Source organism: Typopeltis vanoorti, chromosome 2 (genome assembly GCF_054136105.1).
Source record: "Typopeltis vanoorti isolate ZY-2024b chromosome 2, IOZ_Tvanoo_1.0, whole genome shotgun sequence".
Taxonomy (NCBI): Eukaryota; Metazoa; Arthropoda; class Arachnida; order Uropygi; family Thelyphonidae; genus Typopeltis; species Typopeltis vanoorti.
Window position 1 is genome coordinate 134,565,605 of NC_143550.1, and position 22,610 is coordinate 134,588,214.

Genomic DNA, 22,610 nt, shown 5'->3' on the forward strand with positions numbered 1-22,610 from the left:
ATAGAAGAAAATTCTTACATACCTTTTCTTGGATGTTGTTGCCTGTCTTCTTTCTGTGGTGTGCATACTTTTGCTCTAATGGTTTTAAAAGGGGAGTGGTGGTGGTGGTGGGGGGGGTTAGGCAATGTGGGAAAATTAATTTGAAGAAATTTGAAAAAAAAAACAGGTTTTTTTAAATTTTTTGGTGGTGGAATATTACTCATGATAAGAGATGAATAGTGTGCACTCAGAATGGAGAAACTCAGTGGAAATAACACTAATGGCTTTAAAAATATATGTTGTAAGATGGATGTGTATAGGACAAGATATTTAGCTAGATGTTGCTATAGACCAGAGAATATATATTGTTATGAACAGGAAATGTTTAGGTAAGTTAATTAGTGTAAAGTGAGTGATCATTATAGGGGACTTCAACTATAGTGATATAAACTGGGCAGAGGAGACAGCATGCAGTAATAAGAGAACTGAGTTTTTGGATTTCTTGAGAGACAACTATCTTAGGCAGTGTGTGGTGGAGAGAACACAAAAAATGAGAGTTCTGGATTTGGTCAATAGTATCAGAGGATCTGATTGTGACCAAGATTGCATACCCCCCCCCCCCCCCACTGATTGGTGAGAGTGACCATGTAGTCCTGACTTTGAGGGTGAATGGGCATGGAGAGGTATCAAAACAGAAGGAAGATGTGTGGAAAGTCAGGTGACTATCATAGCCTTAGAAACTAGCTTGCAACAGTGCAATGAATGAAAGAATTTAAAGGAAGAGGGGTCGTTAGTGCATTTTTGAGAGGCTAAAAGTGGAAGCTGGAGAAGCAGCCAAAAAAGAAAATTTCGTGGCCAGTAATGGTTGGTTCAACCGATTTAAAAATTGCTGTAACTGGCATAGCATCGCATGGAGTGTAGAGGCGGCAAGCGCTGATAAAGAGGCTAGATCTTCTTTTCCTGAGACACTTAATGCTATCATCGAGGAAGGTAGCTATAGCAGTCAAACCATATTTAATGTAGACGAGACCGGCTTGTTCTGGAAAAAGATGCCTAAGAGAACTTTCATCGCACGTGAAGAAAAAACATTTCCTGGCTTTAAGGCTTCCAAAGACTGGTTGACAGTAATGCTGCTTGGTGGAAATGCAGCTGGTGATTGCAAGTTAAAACCTCTCTTAATTTATCGCTCCGAAAATCCAGGAGCTCAAAAAAAAAATCTAAAGCTGGCTTGCCAGTGATTTGGAAGTCAAATTTTAAAGCTTGGCTGACAGTTTCTATATTGAAGACTGGTTTGGTCACCACTTCATACCTGAAGTTGAACATTATTGCCAGTTTAAAAAAATTCTGTCTAAAGTTATACTCATTATTGATAATGCACCTGGTCACCCTCCTGCAACTTTAATTGATTTTGATCCACATGTAAAAGTTGTTTTCCTGCCTCCAAATACAACCAGCTTACTTCAACCGATAGACCAAGGAGTTATCAAAACATTTAAAGCGTACTACACATGGCGTTCGTTTGCATGTCTGAATGAATCTATGAGACAAAATGAGCAACTGTCTGTTAAAGAGTTTTGGAAACTGTTTTATGTTTTAGATGCTGTAAGGATTATCAGAGATTCTTGGGGTGAAATTTTCCAAAAAACCTTGAATGGTGGCTGGAAAAAACTTTGTCAGTCCTTTTTTAAATGCGAAACAGAAATGTTGCCAGAAACTGATCAAGTTGCTGAGGCAATAGAAGAAGTTGTCAACCTTGCCAGGCAATTAGATTTAGAAGTCGACAGTGAAGATGTCAGCGAGCTGTTAGACTCGCATAACAAGGAGCTTACAATCGATGAGCTCATAGAGATTCATGAGCAAAGCATTACTGAACAGACCGAAACATCAGATCCGGTTCTACCAGAAAAGCACATGACAATTGCAAAATTAACAGAAGGTCCCAGCTTAATTAAGAAAGGTTTACAGATTTTGGAGGACGTAGATTCTAATGAGTGATGAGAAAAAGACATTATGCCATCAGATGAATCTATTAGATTTTATGAACCCATCGAAATAACTTTTATTTTTATGTACGAAAAACTACAATTATGACTATACAGTATTTCTTAAAAATATAGGTGTTTTTGTAAACCTTTGGTCCCAATTAACTAATATTTTGTATGTTTGTATATATAAATTACATGCAAAATTATACCCCGAGTTCCGCAAATTTGACTCACTCGCTTTTTGTTGGTCCCACCTACCTCGTAACTTCGGCATTTTACTGTATTGTACTGGATAATTTATACCAGTATGATATACGCTGATAAAACGCTCGTTCAATAATTCCACTATATCCTTTGCAGCTGTTAGTCTACTGCCATGACTATTCACCAGTATTAGTCTTCCATAATTATTCTTCCTCTTGCTTGCCATGTAGCAGAAAAATTCCTTCGAGTTAACCTTGGCCTGACCAGCCAATCTCCTCTCATACTGCACCTTTTCTTTCTTTACCATGCTCGTCACCTTTCTAGCCTGCATCTTATCTCTTCATGGATCTGATCCCCGCCAATTGTCTTATACCCTCCGTGACATTTTCTTTTCCAGCACAGCTTGCTTGATTTCACTGTTCATCCATTTCACTCCCACTCTATTTCCTCGCTTAACCCTCGGTATGCAGTCATACATTGCTTTTGTCAGAAACTGCCTTATCAGTTTCCACGCATTGTCAACATCTTTTCTGCTCAGCTCATCTACCCAACATACCGATGCTAACTGACTACCAGGCTTCCTATAATCACCTGCTTTATACTTCCACATGTATCCATTTTTGGCAGTGACCTTTTCTTGTTTCATCACTTCCCAAACAAGTACCTCGTGATCACTCTCACCAACTGGCAGCAGTGTCAGCACCTCATTAACAACTACATCTTGTGAAGTTATCACCAAATCCAAAACATTAAAGCCTCTAGTTGCTTCAATCACATGCTGCTTAAGATCCTAATCCCTCAGAAATTCCACAATCTCATTTGCCCTCCTTGTTCTCATACACTATCTCCTCCTTCCAGTCTATATTCTTGTAATTAAAGTCTCCCATCAGGATCACCTTCTTTTTACATGCCCAACTAATTTGCCTAAACATTTCACAATGACTATTCTCTGCATTCCCTGGCCAATAACAGCATCCTATCAGATATACTAACCTGTTTATTTCAACTTCGCACCACACAGATTCAAAATCTGTACATGCACCATCAACTTCCACATCTTGCGGACACAATTCCTCTGCAATCATTAACAGCACTTCCCCTCCTCTTTTCGCATCTCTATCCTTCTGGGAAATTATATATCCTTCTAATTCTATTCCCAACATCACATCCTCCTCAGTCAACATGTTTCACTTATTCCAGTTACTTTTGGGCATACCATCTCAATCAATGCCACAAACTCCGCTTTCTTGTTTCAAATACTCCTTACATTTGTGTATAAACATAACAATCACTGTGTATTTGAGGCCATCCTACCAGCACCAATATTCTCTATTCTAGCTGCTATACTACACCTCTCTCTTCGGTTTGACCACTCCTGTTTCCCTGATCCTGACTGTGATTTCCATTCTTACCTGTCTCATCCTCACCTTTATGCATTCCATCACCTTGTGCTGTTGCATCACATCTTCAACCTCATATCCTGCTCTTCCTCCTGCTGTACAATCTGTTGATTTTTGCTATCCTGTTTCACAGGTAGACTCTGATCATTTGCTACATTAACTTCTTGACGCTGTGCCTTCTCGGAAAACAGTAGCCTTTCTAAATGCCGAACACTAAACCCATTCAAATGTAATCCATCAACTTTATACTGTTTGCACTTCCCTTCAAATTCACTCCACAGATTTACAAATTGAACCCCCTTTTGCCTCATACAACTCAGTCATCTTACTATTCATTATCTTTGCGCTCCTTCTCAATTCACTGTTATTATATATGGACAACACACCTGCGACTTTCCCAACAACACTATTCTTGTTTACCTGCCGCAACAACTTCCTCAAGTTTCTATCAACATTCTTCTTCTCCCCAACTAAGTCATTTGTGCCCATGACTACACTAATTTTGACGCCCAATATTTCCTTTTCTGCAATGCATCAGTTATTTGCTTTATTGTTCCACCAGGAAGCATGTTTTGTGCACTTTATTAGTAATCACACCTCTAATTATCAAGTTCCCATACACTGATATACGACTATCCTTTGATTCTTTCTTTATAACATTAACTTCCTCTTTCTCTTTATCATCAGCCAATCTCTCCTTTAGTGTTAAATATCCTCTTCTATATGTTTCATTTTGCTTTTCATTTTTATTAACTCCTGCCGAAGCTCTTCTACTATGGTCCCGACGTTTGCTCCCATTCCTAATTGCTCTAATCTATTCAGACATGTGTGAAAGCATTAACACGTTTCACACATGTTAATGCTTTCCTTCTTTTTGTTTACCCAAACGGTCCACAGATCTTTCACATTTTTTGGTGCATACGTATAGCAGTTTTGGCAATGTATCCACAGTGAAAAATCTAAGGCAAAGCCAGACTTTCGTACAGAAGCTTTCTGTGCCACTGACATACGTTTTTTTTTCTGTACACCATCTTTAGAAGCTGAAGTAGTACAATAAACAAGTAGCAAAACACAATATAAACAACAAAAAACAAAAAAATTTCAACAACAACACCACTGAAGGAGACTTATATCCAAACTGAAAAGAATGCAGCACATTTAGGGACAGAAAGCCACACTATATTCTAATTAAAAACACTTTTTTATCACAGCTCAAAACTACTGTCACACTCACTTGCGACACTAGCACCACCTGCTATTTATCCTGTTATACTGTTAAAAGGTTATTATCCTATTAACACAGAGGAGATTTTTCATATGGTAGAATGAGGAGAAGGAACAAGGACAAGAGGCCATCCCTGTAAGTTGCAAAAGGCGGTGGTGAATAAAAGGTTTAAATAAAATAAATAAATAAAAGTTTTTTTTTTTGCATGGAGAAGGTAGGAGCATGGAATGCATTGCCTGTGAGAGTGGTAAATGCGCAGACTGTAGAGGATTTTGAGGAGTGGTATGATATACTTTGTGTTCACTAGTGTTGACCTCCTGTGAGTCTTGTGATTCTATGGGGGGTCAGGAGCAGTACCACCACTGCTCCTGACCCCCCCCCCCATAGAATTTGTTGGGGGTGCTGCATATACAAAATAAAAAAAATTCATTTTTTCCTAATCTACAACCAATTTATTAATAAATAAATTTACATATTAAAAATTGCTTTATTAAAAATATTTCAACCTCAACACGAACAAACACCAATAAAAAAAGTTTCATATCTTACAGAAATAACGCGCGCAAGCAAGCGATACGCTGCCCAAACGAGCAGTGTCGAAATCACTTGGAACATGCAATGACAAGCGTAAATGAATATCAGCGAGTCTAGCTGCAATTGATACGATAATTCTCACACTGCATTAGATCGCAGTGCATTTGTTTCGTGTAACGATAATTGAAAAAATATAATTCTTTTCATATTTTCAACAGTGTCACTCGTGACAATCAGCCATGTATCTATAATAAATAAATAATTATATGTTATTTTAACAAAATAAAATAAGATTTACAAAAAATAGTTCACCCTCACCACGAACACGCACCAATAATAAAAGTTTCGTATCTCACAGAAATAACACACCTAAGCATACGTTTCACTGCCCAAATGAGCAGTGTCGAAATCACTTGTAACATGCAATGAGAAGCGCAAACAAATATCGGTGAGTCTAGCTGCAATTGGCCGAATGTGATAATTCCGACACTGCGTTAGTTTGCAGTACATTTGTTTTGTAATCTAAAGCGTTAATCGAACAATTCCAATTATTAACTATTCAATGTCAAAACATAAGCTGTGACCTTTAACATATTGTATTGCATTATATAAAATGTTGTAAGCATTGTTATTATTTATAAACACAAACAAAATTTAATTTTTTAATTTTTTCCTTTGGGGTGCTGCAGTGTCACAGTGCTTATGTACGAGCCGCCACTGGTCAGGAGGATAAAAAAAGAAAACTTATTATGGTCAAACTGGGAAATATGCCAACATTTGCCTAGAAGAACACAGCAAATACATTTGCTGTCATAACTATGATCAGTCTGGTCTAGCTGACCATGCTTTGAATACCTTGCACAGAATCAAAAAAAAAATTACTATGCTTCTCTGCAGCAAATATAAACTTGAAAGACTTTTTTCAGAATTCGCAACAGATTTATTAAACCAATCTAATCTTAGTAAATATGGTTGTGTTAAACTGACCACGATTTTGGAAACTTTAATTCTTAGGCCTCCCATCCACCAACTAAGTTATGGACACCCACTATGAGTACTATCCAACAACAACAACAACCATAAACACTGCCCTTTTAAGATTTTAGGTTTTTTTCACTTATTGTTATCGCCCAAGACCCCATGGAGTCAAAGACTCATCCAGGAGGTCCGTCCTATAATCATACACACAGTTCATCATACCATGTTTTAAACACACTCAAATTCTCTGAAGATACCACACTCCCAGGCAAGGCATTCCAATCATTCACAACTCTTCATACAAAAAAACCTGCTTCTCACTCCCCTGCTCATACCCTCTTTATGCAGTTTCCAGGGATGACCTCTGGTTCTCCCCTGGTCTCCCACTGTTTTCTGTAGAACCTCTCCAACATTGATCCTATAACAACCCCTTACTAACTTGTAGGTCTCTATCATCTCCCCTCTTCCTCCTATCCATCAGACTCTGTAAATTTGCATCTTCTCAATCTTTCCTCATATTCAACATTCGAGAGGTCAGAAACTACCTTAGTCAGTCGCATCTGGACCCTTTCCAACATCTTTTCGTCCTTCTGAAACCAGGTGACCAAATATGGGCACAGTGTGTGCTTATACAATTTTGAGATTGTATCTCTGATGATGTTTCTGCAAGATGTATGACATGTAGGATCTAATAAACTTTTGTTTTATTGTTTCTCTGTCTATGCTCTATTCATTCTATTAAATCTGATAATGAATTTAAGCCTAAATACTACTCTAGCAACAGATGAAATTAATAGTTCGTTAATTTTACATTATATGGTAAAATTATATTGTATAATAATCATATCGTATAATAATGCAAATAAATATTATTATTATTACCAAAGATCTCTGGAAGCAGCTTGCATACCTTTTCTCAAATTTATTGTATATTGTATTGCATAATAATTATATTGTGATAATTCAAATTATTACTATTATTATGATTACCTGTGACCTGCAGCATTTGGCTCTCATACCTTTTCTTGAATCCATTCTTGCTACTTGCATTCATTCACCACCTCCAAAGACAAGTCATTCCATTTGCACATTACTCTGTGAAAGAAAAATCTAACTTCACCTCTCCTTTCTTGACTGCATTCATTCTCAACCTTCTATGGATGCCCTCTCGTCCTCTCACCACCTCCATAATTAAAAATTCCATTGCTTGTATCTTGTATGACTCTTTCAGAAAGTTGAAAGTCTCTATCATATTAAACCTTCTTTCTCCTGTTTGCTAGTTCAGTAGATTCCACAAATTCTCACTCTGTCCTTATCTATATTCTACAATCCTGATATCATTTTTAACATTCTTCTTTGCACTCTCTCCATTGTAGCTGCATCAGTATGGAAACCAGGAGATAAATCTGCACAGTAGTCCAGGTGAGGTTATATCCATGCCTTGTAAAGAGGCAAAATGACTTTCTTATCCTTACATGTCAGTGTTCATAGCAGTTTTATTATTATTATTAGGCCTCTATATACAGTGGTGTACATGACAAGCTAGCATCTAAATTCTAAGAGATGAGTTTCGATAACAGCCTAGTGTGTTGGATAGCTGATTGGTTGTCAGATAGCTATCAGCAAGTTGTGTATGGAGGAGTGTATCCCAAAAGAGGAAAGTCACTAGTGGAGTGCCACAAGGATCTGTTTTGAGACTATTATTGTTTAACTTCAATTTTAATGACATTGAGACCAGCCTAATTAGAGATATGGATGAAGCTGTTTGTCAATGATGCAAAGTTGGAAGAATTATGAGAAGTAGAATAGATGTTGCAGCCTTGCAGGAAGATCTCAATTGCCTGTGTTAGTGTAACTGTCAGTTTAATGTTATAATATGCATGGTCTTGAAATTTGGTATGCAAGTTGAGATTCAGAGTATACAATTAATGTGGAAATTTTGAAGGAGGTAGAAGAGATGAGAGATCTAGAAGTGATTGATGGTGGATTGATACTTGAAGTTTAAGGTCACATTGCTAAAATTCTAAGTACATCATAATGGATTATGGCAGTAATGAAGAGGATATTACTGCTGAAGCAAAGAGGATATGACTCCCTGTATTAGGCTTTGATCAGGCCACATATGCACTACTGTGTATAGATTTAGTTGCCTGGTTTTCAGACACATAAGAATGTAATGGAGAAGATCCAGAGAAGGTTCACTAAGTCAGTTTCAGGATTTTGGATCTATGGAATATCAGATACAAGGAGTGATTGATGAAATGAAACTTGTAGAACCTTGTGAATAGAAAAAGAGGAGATATGATTAAGACATTTGGTGAGAGGTTTTTACCAGATTAATGTAGAAGAGATTTTTCATAGAATAGAAGGAGACAAGGGTAGAACTACAGGCCATCCTTGGAAACTGTATAAGGAGGGTGTAAGGCATGGTTCAGTAATCTTTTATGCATGCAAAGGACTTCCATGTCGCTCATGCTTTTAATGCATGAGAGATATGAAAGTCCTTTGACTCTGAGCCTAGTATCTAGCCAATGATCAGAAAGGCCCACTTTCTTGTGTTCACATGTTCTTTCTTTTTTTTTTCTTTTTATATATATATATACACAGCAATGTATTTGTGTAGTATTCTGTTTAGTCAGGTATCTCCATAATGTATGGAGATATCTGAAACTTGTCCTCTTCTTATATAAAAAACGGCACAATACTTTATAAACAAATTAAGGACACCATCCTTGCAAAGATGATTTGTTAGTTGCTTTTGACTTATCTTCTTTTTGCAAATATCTCAGTCAATGACAATATTCTTCTTTTAAATACAGATATTCACCTGATAGGACATCCTTCTTTTCCTGCATATTACGTTCTCATTACTTTGTATGACAAAATAATTTTTTTTAACCTACAAATAGGAAGTACTGATGTGGAGTACCACTATTCCCTCTTCTGGTCAACTAGAAGAGGGAAGAATTTTTCATTTGTTATTTGGCCCCTTTTCTGCCAAATTTTAAATAGCTTCCTCAACCACCTGCACGTGCAATACAAATTTCAGTTTCAATTCGTCATTGAAATTGAAAACCAGAATGCTCTTCCATTTCTGGATATACTTATCACACATCTTCCTCATCCAGTATATTATTATTATTGTTATACAGTTATCCCCATGGAGTTGGAAGACTCATCACAGAGACCTGTACTACCTTTGTACACACAATACCTGTCATACCTCTTCTTAAGCCCATTCATCAGGATACTCACTCAATAAATAATAATTCATTCCCTTCATTCATCCCTCTCCTAGCAAAAAATCTAGTCAGTACACTCCTACTAATCACACTCTTACACAACTTCCAAGGATGAAGCTTAATTCTCTCTTTCTCTGTCATATATTGAAAAATTTCTGTTGTGTCAGTCTTATAGAACCCTCTAGTGATTTACACAACAGAAACAGAACTGAAGTTTCTATCGTGTTCCCTCTTTTTCCACCTATTAACTAAACTTTGCAACCCACTCTGCATTCCATAAACATGTCACTAGCTTGGTCACTTTTCTCTGGATTCTCTCCAGTACCTCCTGATCTCCAAGAAACCCAAGATATCCCCATGATATCTCTTATTGTAAAAGCCTCCACATACTGTCCAGTGCAGACACACACATGAACTTTTACCAGCACTAAGCATAAAACCAAGCTGTTATTAAACCCATTAAAATTAAGCAATAACAATTTACTCAAACAAGCAAGCTCTTAAGCATGAATAAAAATTGTCAGTAGAAGATTTATAAACATTGGCTATAGTAGAAATACAATCAACAGATAGCCGTTCCAATTTAAGGTCGACGGTGAAGTAAGGCCTCAGCACTTTTTTTAAACAACATTCAAATTTATAGCAATATGGATGAAGCATACATTAAAGATGCCAAGAAATTGTATTCTTGATTTCATCCCTTATCATCCAAGTTTAAGCAAACTTTGTTTGCTTACACTTATATACTAAGGCAATTGATGTAAAGTGATTAAATCCTATATACAAGTAGCCCATGCTGCAATTCGCCATTGAAATTGAAAACCAGAATGTGCTTCCATTTCTGGATATACTTATCACACATCTTCCTCGTCCAGTCTATTATTATTATTATTATTGTTATACAGGTATCCCCATGGAGTTAGAAGTGTTGCTAACACTTGGATCAAGGATGAAACCAAGAATATAATTTCTTGGCATCTTTAATTTATAGTATAACCAAGTGAAAAAATCTTCAATAAATGATAATAATGGAATAAACTCATGTAAAATATTATTTTGTTAGTATATTTTCACCTCAGTATAAAAGGCATCTTCGGTACATGTAAAATGCTAATCAAATGATCTGTCAATTCCAGAAGGCACCACCTGGGTAGCAGATATAGGATAACTAAAAAAGGTCATTAAATTTCCTAACTCATTAAAATACACCCACACACAATTAGCTGAAAAGTACTATCTCCCACAAAGGAGATAGACATAAACCATTGGATCTGTTTAAGTTAGTAGAGTGAAGTAAAGTTTCACCTATTTCTTTATAAAGCTGTTTAGTGAGGAACCGACTTTTGTGAAGGACTCTTGATAACATGCTCTGTAAGTCCAGGCTGTTCAGGCTCAAGGTATTGAATATAAGACTTGTGTTCTTGTAGCTAAATAAAAGAAAATCTTCCTGTTTGTCTGAAATAAGATATCCCACAAGAGCAAGGTATCTGCAAGACACCTGGATAAATAAGATGTGGAAGCTTGTCCTTTGGAGAAGAGAGAAAGGTGGAGATTTTTCTGAAAGGCAACAAAAATATTTAGTAGTTTTAAAACTTTTGCGATGCATTTACTGATGCCTTGCACATAAGGGATAGGAACATGAGTTATTTCTTCTGTATTTGAAGAGGTAGAGATACCAAAATTGTTCAAAGCTCTTTGATGAAAGAATTCTTTTAACCATGATATAAAAAATGTAGATTGGGAGTGGGCTCAATGAACCAGTATTTTAATAGTTTCAGTCTTTTGACTCGAATGGATTCAGTATGGGTATAATGGCCTGTATGAATTGTCTTCCAAAAAACTGATTTTCTCTCTAACGTAAATGCACTTCATCCAAGGATTCAATTCACCCTAGAAGAAGAAGTAAATAAGTAGTTAGCCTTTATAGATCTTTTAATTCTTCATGAATCAGATGGGAAACTACATTTCTCAGTTTTTTGGAAGAAGACTCATAAAACTTACACTTTGCAACAATAAACTGATATCCACACACATTCAGTCATTCAGACATTCTCTTTAGGTGCTTTTACTTTGTAATCATGCAAAGTTACAATGTTTACTCTACTTCTCAATTACTTTCCCCAACTTTGCATCTGCAACAACTGTATATCACCATTTAGGCCCTTTCCAATGTCATTTACATACAAATTAAACAACAGTGGTACCAAAACAGACCCCTGAAGCACACTAGTAGTGACTTTCCTCGTCTGGTATATCACTCCCCCATACATAACCTGCTGATACTTATCATACAGCCAATCTCCAATCCAATGCACTAATCTACTATCCAACTCCATCTGCTCCAGTTTAACTACTAATTTGTCATATGGCAATCTGTTGAAAGCCTTTGCAAAAATCTAAATATACTACTGTATATGCATTCCCCTTGTCCAATGTATTCATCACCTTGTTATAATAAATAAGCAGACTGCTAAAACACAGTTATCCTTTAGCAAACCCATGCTGTCCATTAAAGAGAATTCTACTGCTATCCACCCAGTTCTGAATCCTTGTCCTCACTAGCTTCTCCAATACCTTGACCACTACTCCAAAGAGTAGTGGCCTATAATTTGAAGCCCTTAGTCTTATCACTCCTTTATGACCTTTCTATTCCTTTGGGACCTGGGCTAATCTAAGCCTCATGTTAAAAAATTTAGTTAAGATGTTAACTCCTTGTACATTTCCTCAAGACGTGGTGTTATACCATCAAGTCCCATGACTTTTTTGATATCAAATTTACTCAATTCTTCATATACCTACTACTCACTCACATCACTGTTTCCTCCTCCATTCCCACTACTCTGAAGTTCTTCATTTTTGTTACAATCGCAAGGATGGAATACTCTAATGAACTGCTCCTATTATCACTGACCAACATCTTTCTCCCATAATCATTCTTCCCTGTACTCATCACATATTGAAAAAATCCCTAGGATTTCTTTAAGCATCATTTGCTAACTGCTGCTCATACTGCACTTTTGCTACCCTTTTCAAGCAATTCACCTTCCTTGCTTGCTCTTTGTAGTTAACTGATCATTGCCGCTCATCTTGTGCTGCATCCATATTGCTGTCATCTTCAAGATTGCATGCTTCATCTCTTCAGTCATCCATTTTATACCTACCCTATTTAATCTCCTGACCTTTGGAATACACTTAATCTTTGCTCGCCTTTTCAACTCATCATTATCATACTGGGCAGCACGCTGACAACCTTAACTACCACACTTTTATCTTTCACTTTCCTTAACAGCCTTATGACATCCTTCCTTACATTATTCTTGTTACCAGTCAAATCATTCTTGTGAACTACCACTACTAAGTCTTTTTCTTGTGTATTCTTCTTATCCAACACTTCAATCATCTTGCTCATTTTACCTTTCAGAAAACAGACTGTGCACCTTTTAATTCACCACACCTCTAATCATCAAATCTCAATATATTGCTATTGTGAAATCATTCTATATTTCTTTCAAATATTTAGTCCCATTCTTCATCACATTTCCATGCAAATCCGTAATTCTCCCTAGTTCATTTCTCATATATGTACTCAGTTACTTACTCACTGCGATTTATGCCAGTCACATTTTCACTACCTTTCACATCCACTGTCTTACCACTCACTGCCTGCTACATTTCTTCACTTTCTGCTCACTAACCCTAACTTGCCACAATCTATGCATGCTGCCTTACCACTCAACATTGCTAACTTGTCACCACTCTTGCCTGCTGTCATACTGTTACCGTTGAAGCACTCAACCATACCTTCGAATCCACTTACTTCCATAGCTACATCCATAATCTTTTGCTCACTACCATTCACATTCAATAATATCTCATAATCCATAAGCATGCTACACTTCTTGCCTATCCAAACTCTCTCCTATTAATCCTCTTGACGTAAATATCTTCAGTCTCTATCCCCAAGCATACATATTGCATTCATAGCATCTCGCCATTTTTGCAAAATCTATTCCACTTGCATTCGTCTTTCACACGGATATGTCTCACTGGTATTTTAGTCATGGTCAAAGCTACACACACAAGAAACAAAGAAATGTAATCATTATAGAACTTTGACTATACTGACTATATCACAGCTATCATATATAATATTTAAATAACAAATTATCACTATTGCCAATCGCAACTTTAAAATTTAAACTTATCTTTTCACAGCAATCTTGATAATTATCTTTGGAAGATGGAAATGATGATGATAATTTGCTGATGGGAAGAAAAGGAGACACTAAATTGTATGTCTTAAAAATTCTGGAAGTTATTTCTGAAATGCCAGAAATGTATAGAATTGGGACTCTATGTACTGTTTCCTTGTTATTTGAGCTAGGATTATAGGAATCAAAAAAGATGTGTGATCCAGAGAAGCCATTGAGTTTCATATATTGTTTGATGTTTAAGAGTACTTACTGTAATTGCTGAGGCATAGAACATATGGTGTGAGCACATCATACTAAAATTTTGATAATTCCAGTCTTCTGCAAGGGCTGTTGAATGTAATGTACAGTGAAAGTAGACTTTTGATAACGGAAATAATTACCATATTTGCCGGCATATAAGACACACCCTCTTTTTTGTACACATTTTTTAGGGAAAAAACTTTATAATGAATATTATAACAAATTTACAGTATTTCAAATATAAAGCAATAAGTAGGTCTATTTCAACAAATGCCTAATCTGTCTAGGGAAAGAGTACCCACCTTTTAATCTTTGTCAAAACCCAGAAATTCAACTCCAGAGCTAAATGAAGAGACACTCGAAACCTATTTTAAATCAAAATCTGAGTCCTCATACAACAAATTGTCCTCTGTACCATCCAGTGCATTACTAATGCCACACTTCTTAAATGATTTAACTACTGTCTCAGTTTTCACAGCATCCCATGAAGCTTTGACCCACTCACAAACTTGCAAAATGCTAGGCCTCTTCCTTCCTGATAGTGTACCTCAAAATCTGAAGACTGCATTCAGCTGTTCCACTTCTCCTTCATAAATCCCTTAAATGGTTTATTAATACAGACATCTAAAAGTTGAAGCTGACTAGTTAGATCTCCTGGAATTATAGCTAACTGAGTTTTCAATTCCTTGAGTTTATTTTTTAACATCTTCTGTTCTGTGAGCACGAAACTGATCCCATAGTAGCATGGCAGGCTTCTTCAACAGTCTGCCAGGGTGCCTAGACCAAATTTTATCTATCCATAACTTCATTCCTCCTCCATTCATCCAATCTTTTGCATGAATATGTACAAACACTCCTTTAAACTGTTTTTCTTTGGGTAGCATCTTCCTTTTAAAAATCATTAGTGGCGGCAATTTTGTCCCATTAGCACAGGGATAAAACAACCATGTAGTGAGTTTTTTGTGCTCCGAAGTTTTAACAGTAATACTTTTTGTGCCCTTGGAATCTACAGTTTTGTTTTGAGGGCACATCAGAAGTCAGCAGAACCTCGTCCGTGTTTCCTATTTATGCAAGTTCAAAATTTTCTCGTTTCCTTGCGTTAATGATAAATCGATGAAATTCAATAATTTTTTCTTCATATTCAGCTGCCATCTTTTGTGATATTTTTGTTTTAGTCCTCATACATAGCTGGTGTTTTCTCTTCATGAATCTTGAACACCATGATGTTGATCCAGTAAAGTTGGCAATCCCTCTGTTTGTGGCTATCGCTTTCGCTTGATGAATAATCATTTCTGTAGATGCTGAAAGTCCTGTTTTTCTGTTGTCTAAAATCCAAGTATTCAGTTCTGCCTCAAGTTCTGGCCATTTTTCAATTCCACTTCATAGGTTATGTTTACTGTGAGTTGTTTTTTTTAGATCCTCTTCCTGATTCCGCCAAGTTCTTATCATTTTCTCAGTTGGGGGTGGCCCGAAATGCCTCTCTGCAGTGTTGTTTCCATGTTTTCATTATTCTTTATTATGCACAATCAAACATAGCTTGTATGCAATATTATAGCAATGCCGATGTTTTTCAGCCATAATTTGCCAAGAAATTTAGAGAAAATGTAGCGGCAGAAATTTATCACTGTTAACAACAATGTAACAGCAATTGGAAAGTTTAAACGAATAGGAACACGGCTGTGATCATCGATGACAGAGCATGCGCATCCACTGAACTCTATGTAACTGGAATGCTTTTCCAGAAATGAAAGTAATAAAAAACAGTATCGGCGTATAAGACGCACCCTGTTTTTCAGACCTATTTTCAAAGAAAAAAGTGCGTCTTATACGCTGGCATATACAGTAATTCACCTGATGGTGAGTGAAGGAGTAGAACATCTAAGAAGGACAAGTTGTTTTCTTTTCTATTTCCATAGTAAATTTAATTCATGAATGTAGATTGTTTATATCAGATTAAAAAGTAGGTAACGTTTCTTCATGATGGGGCCAGATCACAAAAATGCTGCCTATATAATTAAACCCAAAATTAATGCTGTGGGTGTATGGATGAGAACAGGATGTCATCTAAATGTTCTAAATTGAAATGACTATCAATTATTTTTTATTTTTTTTTCAATAAATTCTTTGGAGTAGAATTGAAAATCATAATTTGTTTACTTACTTAGTATCTTTTTAATGTTTTTCTTTTAACTGCAAATGTAAGAATTGGCTTTCACAAAGCCAAATAAATTAAAGCATATCACATTAAAAATCCTATAATTTTACTATAACAGACTTCCATAGGCTCAACAAACTTATTATGGAAGTGCCATATCTATTTTATTGAACTTTAAACTTGTTCACACTTGTAACATTCATATTCCAGCTATGCATTCCATGTTTTACATGGAGAGTAACCCCACTGCTCTCCTTGTAAAAGATTTCACCACTCTCCCCTTCACCATACTTTTACACAACTTCTAGGGATGCCCTCTTCTTCTTCTTGCCCCCCCCCCATTCCATTCTGTATAAATCACAATAATTCAAGGTCTTGATATTGCCTTAGTTGCTCATCTACATCACTTTGGAAACCAGATGACCAGATTTGAGCACAGTAGCCCATGTGTAGCCTGACCAGTGCATTATACAGTGACATAACTACCTCCTTATTCCACAGAGCACTTTGTGGTCTTTACAACATATGCAGCATGTCCTTTGAACTTCAGGTCACTCAGACATCATCACCAATACCATACATAGTCTTATACCTCTGCACTTTGAAGTGTAACACCAAGCACATATTCACATTAAAAACACAAACCCCTCCATTAGTCCAATCTAGAAGGCTGTTTAAATCTATATCACATAATGATATTTCATATCATTATGTGAGAAATAATGATATGAATTGAGAGAAAATATCCAAATTGTGTGAAGGGATTGCATCATTGGTAACTTAGCTGTAATGTGTAATATGTCGATTACAACTAATTGAAATTGAAATTAAAATTTCTTTAAGGAATATATAAGATAGATAACGAAGGGCTTTTGCACTATAAGGCATAATAGAAAAAAAAAAGAAAACATGAGGTAAGAAGAGAATTTAGACAAATATAAGGAATGAATTTTTTTAATATGAAGATTAAAGGAAAAGATCAGATATTGCACTTTTCCAGCCATCTTAAAGTCTACAGTAAGCGATATAGTGGTCTCACGCTGAGAAATTCATAAGTTTGTTGACTCTATGGAAGTCTGTTATAGTAAAAATATTGGATTTTTAATATGATATACTTTAATTTATTCATTCATTCATTCATTTACCATCCAAAGACTTGCAAATATTGGTGAACAGATATGCTATCTACTCAGTCAACTGGCATATTCAAATAGTTCACCTGAGGTTTATCCTAGTCAGCAAGTAAGTCAGTCTGTGGTATCAAGTGCCCCTATCATAAAAACAAAATCAACATCATCTTTGATATGTTAATTATGGCAAATTATGGTTTATTTTAAATTAAAAGTTCTTATTCCAACACAGCCATATCTTCTACTCCATAAGTTGTCATAATGAATGCCGAGTTTATCATGTTGGACAATGAAAGAAAGGGTATTTGGTATTGGTGTCAAAATTAATTAGTTAAGCAGAAATTGGTAATTCATGGATCTCATGCCATTGCTGCCTTTAGATGCTTCACACTGATGATACATACATACATACATCTTCAAGGCCCACGCTTCCTAATTGGGTTGTGGGGGCAACAGCTGGAAGAGGAACTTCCAATGGTCACGATCCTCTGCCACCAAGCTCAGGTGTTCTGGTGGGATTCCCAAACGTGTCCACCCAAGGTTTTGAATATAATCTATCCAGCGAGTCCTTGGCCTTCCACGTGGCCTCCCACCCTCTGGCTTGGCAAAGAGGGCCTGCTGAGGGAGCCTCTCTTGTGGCATTCTGACCAGGTGCCCGTACCAGCGTAACTATGATCTCTCAACACGGAGAAGCAGCGGTTGAGTATTGAGGGTTTCCCGAATTGCAGAGCTTCTGACTCTGTCGAGTTTTGTCAGCCCCGCAACCCCTCGAAGGAACCTCATTTCAGCCGCTTGGATTCGTGTCCCATTCTTTCGGTCATTACCCAACTCTCATGACCATAGGTGCGGATGGGGACATAGACTGTATTGAAGACAGCCAGCTTTGCCTTCTGGCTTCAACTCCCGCTTCAATACTACCGAACGGCCAAGCTCCTGCAATATTGAGCTTGCTAAGCCAATTCGAGTATCTAGCTCTACGTCCCATTTTCCATCATTCGTGAATATGGACCCAAGGTATTTAAACTTCTCCACCTGTCTCATTGGGACTCCACTTACATTTAGAGTGCACTGGGATGGTTGTCTTGAGACCACAAATGTTTTAGTTTTGGCCACCCTGATCTTCATTCCGGCATCTGCACAAACAGCTACAAACCTATCCAGGGTCCGCTGGAGGTCATCTGTGGAAGAGCTAAGCAGAACTAGGTCATCTGCAAAAAAGCAGACGTCCAATGCTACATTTTCCAATTCTGACATACTCACTGCCTCGGCTGTGCCTATCAATCCAGTCCATAAATATTATGAAAAGGAGGGGTGACAGAACACACCCTTGGCAGAGGCCAACAGAGACTGTGAAAGGTTCAGACTTTATGCTGTTTACCCTGACACAAAACTCTGGGCATTTATACAGGGACTTGATGGCAGCTAATAGTTGACCATCCACTCCATTCTCCTGTACTACTTGCCAAAGCTTATCCCGAGGAACCCGGTCATATGCCTTCTCCAAGTCCACAAAACATGTGTAGACATTCTTGGCATATTCCCAAGATTTCTCAAAGACTTGCCTTAAAGTGAAAGTTTGGTCAGTTGTGCTTCTACCAGGACGAAAGCCACGTTGTTCTTTCTGGAACTTTGACTCAACTATGCTCCTGCACCGTCTTTCCAAGCACTTAGCATACACTTTCCCAGGCAGGCTGAGCAGAGAGATGCCAAGATAGTTATTGCAATCCTTCTGGTCTCCCTTCTTAAAGACTGGTATTATTATGCCTGTCTGCTCTGCCATTGCTTTGGTGCTCGCCCAGATATCCAAGCAGCCTGACACACTCGAGTCAGCCAGAGAACACCGTCTCGATTTAAGGCTTTCAGCATTTCGGGCCTAATTTCATCATCGCCAGCAGCCTTGCCCGATTTTATTGCTAAATGGACCTCTTCTGCTGTGAGACTAGTCATTGCCCCGATCTGCACCTCTTGGATGTCCACAACTGCTGGGCCACCTGGGTTAAGAAGGCTCTCAAAGTATTCCCTCCATCTGTGGAGGATATCCTTCTCGGTTGTTAAAAGTGCACCATCAGAGGCCTTAATTGCCCTTGCTGTGCACGATTTCCTCCCTTGAAGGCGACAGATGGTCTGCCAGAATACTTTGTTTGCATTTGCATAGGATGAGTCTAATCTTTCTCCAAAAGATTCCCAAGCTTTCTGCTTTGCTGTCTTTACTGCTTTAACAGCATCTTTTCATGCCTCAGCATACCGCAAACGCATCTCAGGTGACCTGACTCTAAGCCATGTTAGGTAGTACTCCTTTTTTGCCCGGACAGTTTTTCGGCCTTCTTGGTTCCACCAAGGTGTCCTTTTCTCACTGCCCATTGCCACGTCGAGCTGCTTTCTGCCACACCATGAGAGTGCAGAGGCAGTGACAGCTGTTCTGAACAGCTTCCATTCCTCCTCAACATCTGCAGTATGCTTGGGAATCTCTTTGAACCTGGAGGAAATGTCATCTTCAAAATTCTTCCTCACAGCCTCATTTTCCAATGTCTCCCATTTCATGCGGTATAGCTGCTTAGGCCTACCAGCGTTGATGGTAGCATCTGGTTTCTGAAGCCGTAGAGTGCACACAACAAGGTGGTGGTCAGTTGACAATTCTGCCCCTCTTCTCACACGAACGTCCAACACTGAGGAAAATAGGTATGCTGAGACTATAAAGAAGTCAATCAGAGACCTTTGTTCTAGTGTATCCCTGTACCAGGTATACTTATGGACTTCTCGGTGCTGGAAGAAGGTATTCATTATGGACAAGCTGTTAGTACAGCAGAAGTCCAATAATTTCAACCCATTCGCGTTAAGGTCAGGGGAACCGTTCCTCCCAACCACACCCCCTCCATGTCTGGTCATCTGTTCCAACATGTGCATTGAAGTCACCCATTAGCAGGACTGATTCCATGTCTGCCATCCTGTCAAAAGCAGCATCCACTTCCTCTAGGAAGGCAGAGTGTTCTTCCTCCAGATTAGGTGCATAAGCTTGCACCACAGCCAAATCATGGTTTTTCATCTGAAGCCTTAACACACATACCTGTCCCCCCAATGGGATCCACTCAGCAACACAGTCCAACAGCTGGGGGCTTGTGAGTATCCCCACACCCACCTGAGCAGACATTGTCGGGCTCACACCAGAGTAGTAGAGCTTCCACCCCCTTATCCAGGTCGACAGTTCCAGAGCCTCTCCTCTTGGTTGAAGAAAGCCCGACTAAGTCTAGCCGGTAGCGCTTGGCTTCCTCAACCAGTTCCAACTCCTTCCCTGTCAGAGAGAAGATGTTCCAATTGCCTAAAGCCATAGTCTGGTGCCGTTGTCGTTGCCATTTCCGTCCTTTTGCAGAACCATTTCTTTGCGCTGCTCCTAAACACCTCCCCAAACGGGTAGCGGGCCCATTGATGAAGTTTCCTCTAGCAGAATGCTGAGGAGTAGCAGAATGCTGAGGAGTAGTGTCTAAGGGAGACTATAACATATTTTTCGAACGGATCCCTCTGCCTAAAACCTGAACGCGTCCCTCGGTAACCCTCGCAACGGATGATGCGGTATGAACATTTTTTGATGGCCTGATCATGTTACAGTGTTTGATAATGTCCTGTTAGCACAAGACGAAATGACATAGAAAAATAGGAAAGATTCTCCTCGAATACTCTAATAGCATTCAGGGGAAGGAGCAAGAAGAGAAGAAAGAAAGAAATAATCAAGGGAGGAAGAGGAGGGACCAGTCTACAGATAATATAACAGATGTATATTACATGAAGTAAGGCATGGTCCAGCATTAGGTACCTCGGGTTTGCCACAACCGTACTCAGTAAAGTGAGCCCCTGAGGATGATATATATAAAAATAAAATAAATTTACAGCCTATTTTTCTACCCATTGCAGGATGAAGGCCTCTCCCATTGCAGGAGATGTTGGGTCTACTACTCCCATGGTGACCCAGTGCATATTGGGAGAGGATCAAACATCCATGCCTACATGGGATTCAAACACGCAGCCTCTTGGCTGGAGAGCAGAAGTATAACTACTCAGCCAACCATATTTACCTATACGAGTTGCCAAAAGATGTCTCACCTTATTACTAAATTACTCTGGATTTATAGAAAGATGTTAGAAGTTTTTTTTCCACTTGGTTGGACTGTAATAAATTTATATAGGTAAATATGACTTCTCCATTGCTTCCACCATAGTATCATCACCTCTGTGTCTGGCTCCCACTGATGAGACCTCAATAAATGTCGAAACCGGTCTAGGTAGTGGCCCTTCCCTTGATGCATAGCATTATACATGTCTGCAAGGAGATGTGCTTTGCATTATGGGAGATACTAAGACGAGGAGTGATAAGAACTTGGTCCACCTTTACCACTAGTTGCCTCAGTCCTGAAGATACTTCAGGTGCAAATTTTGTTTGCTTACACTTGGATAAAGGATTAAACTAAATTTATTATAGTCTAACCAGTGGGGAAAAACTTCCAACATCAATTCAACCTTCTAAGGACTGAACAGTGTGCTGTCCAGAGATACTTATAGTCAGATGAAGATCAAACTCTACAAGATTTATTAAAATAAATAATTTTCATTTATTTTGCTTTTTTTTTTTTTATGTTGAGCCCATATATGAGAGGTTGGTTGATTGACCTATAGTACATTAGTACTGTATATGGGTAATAAATAAGTAATAGTAAAATAATAGCCCAAGACAGTGATAACATTGTCATAGAAAAATGTACAAATGGGTTGAAAGGTTCAGAACTGAAACTTGCAGTTTGCTGTAAACATAGATTATTGCTGTCAGAAGATGTTCTTTGGTATACTGACTAGATTGTTTGAATGAATAGTTAGTCTATGTTCATCTATTCCAACTATTCATTCAAACAATCTATTCTTGTTCATCTTTTTAAACATTGAAATAATTCACGTATATAAATTTTATATTCTTTCTCACCTATAGTCCTGCAGTCCGGATTGTAGGTTTTCTCTCTTTTATTTATTATTTTATTTTATTTTATTTTTGATGGTGATGTAATTAGAGAAGTGATGCACAGCTGATAGTAGGAACAACTGAAAACATTCTTCTCATTCAGCATTATGAAAATTATGAGACCAATATAAACAATTATTCTTGATGCATGAAGTGAAGCATTAATTCTTGTTCTTGATTTAATAAAAAGTAGTAATAATAAATTGCTTTTCTTCCTTTTACTATTGCATGTGTGTATGTGTTTTGCCAAGTTGCATTCAGAAGTTCATGTGATTACTTACTATGTCATGGTAAACAAAGAAAAAATAAAAAAAACTCTACA

General features: G+C 37.8%; 1 protein-coding gene across 1 annotated transcript in view; it reads left to right on the top strand.

The window, feature by feature from the left end:
- LRP1 (LDL receptor protein 1) overlaps positions 1 to 22,610 on the top strand; it is a 1,646,373-nt gene that overhangs the window by 1,161,797 nt on the left and 461,966 nt on the right. The gene's annotated exons all lie outside the window — the stretch shown is intronic.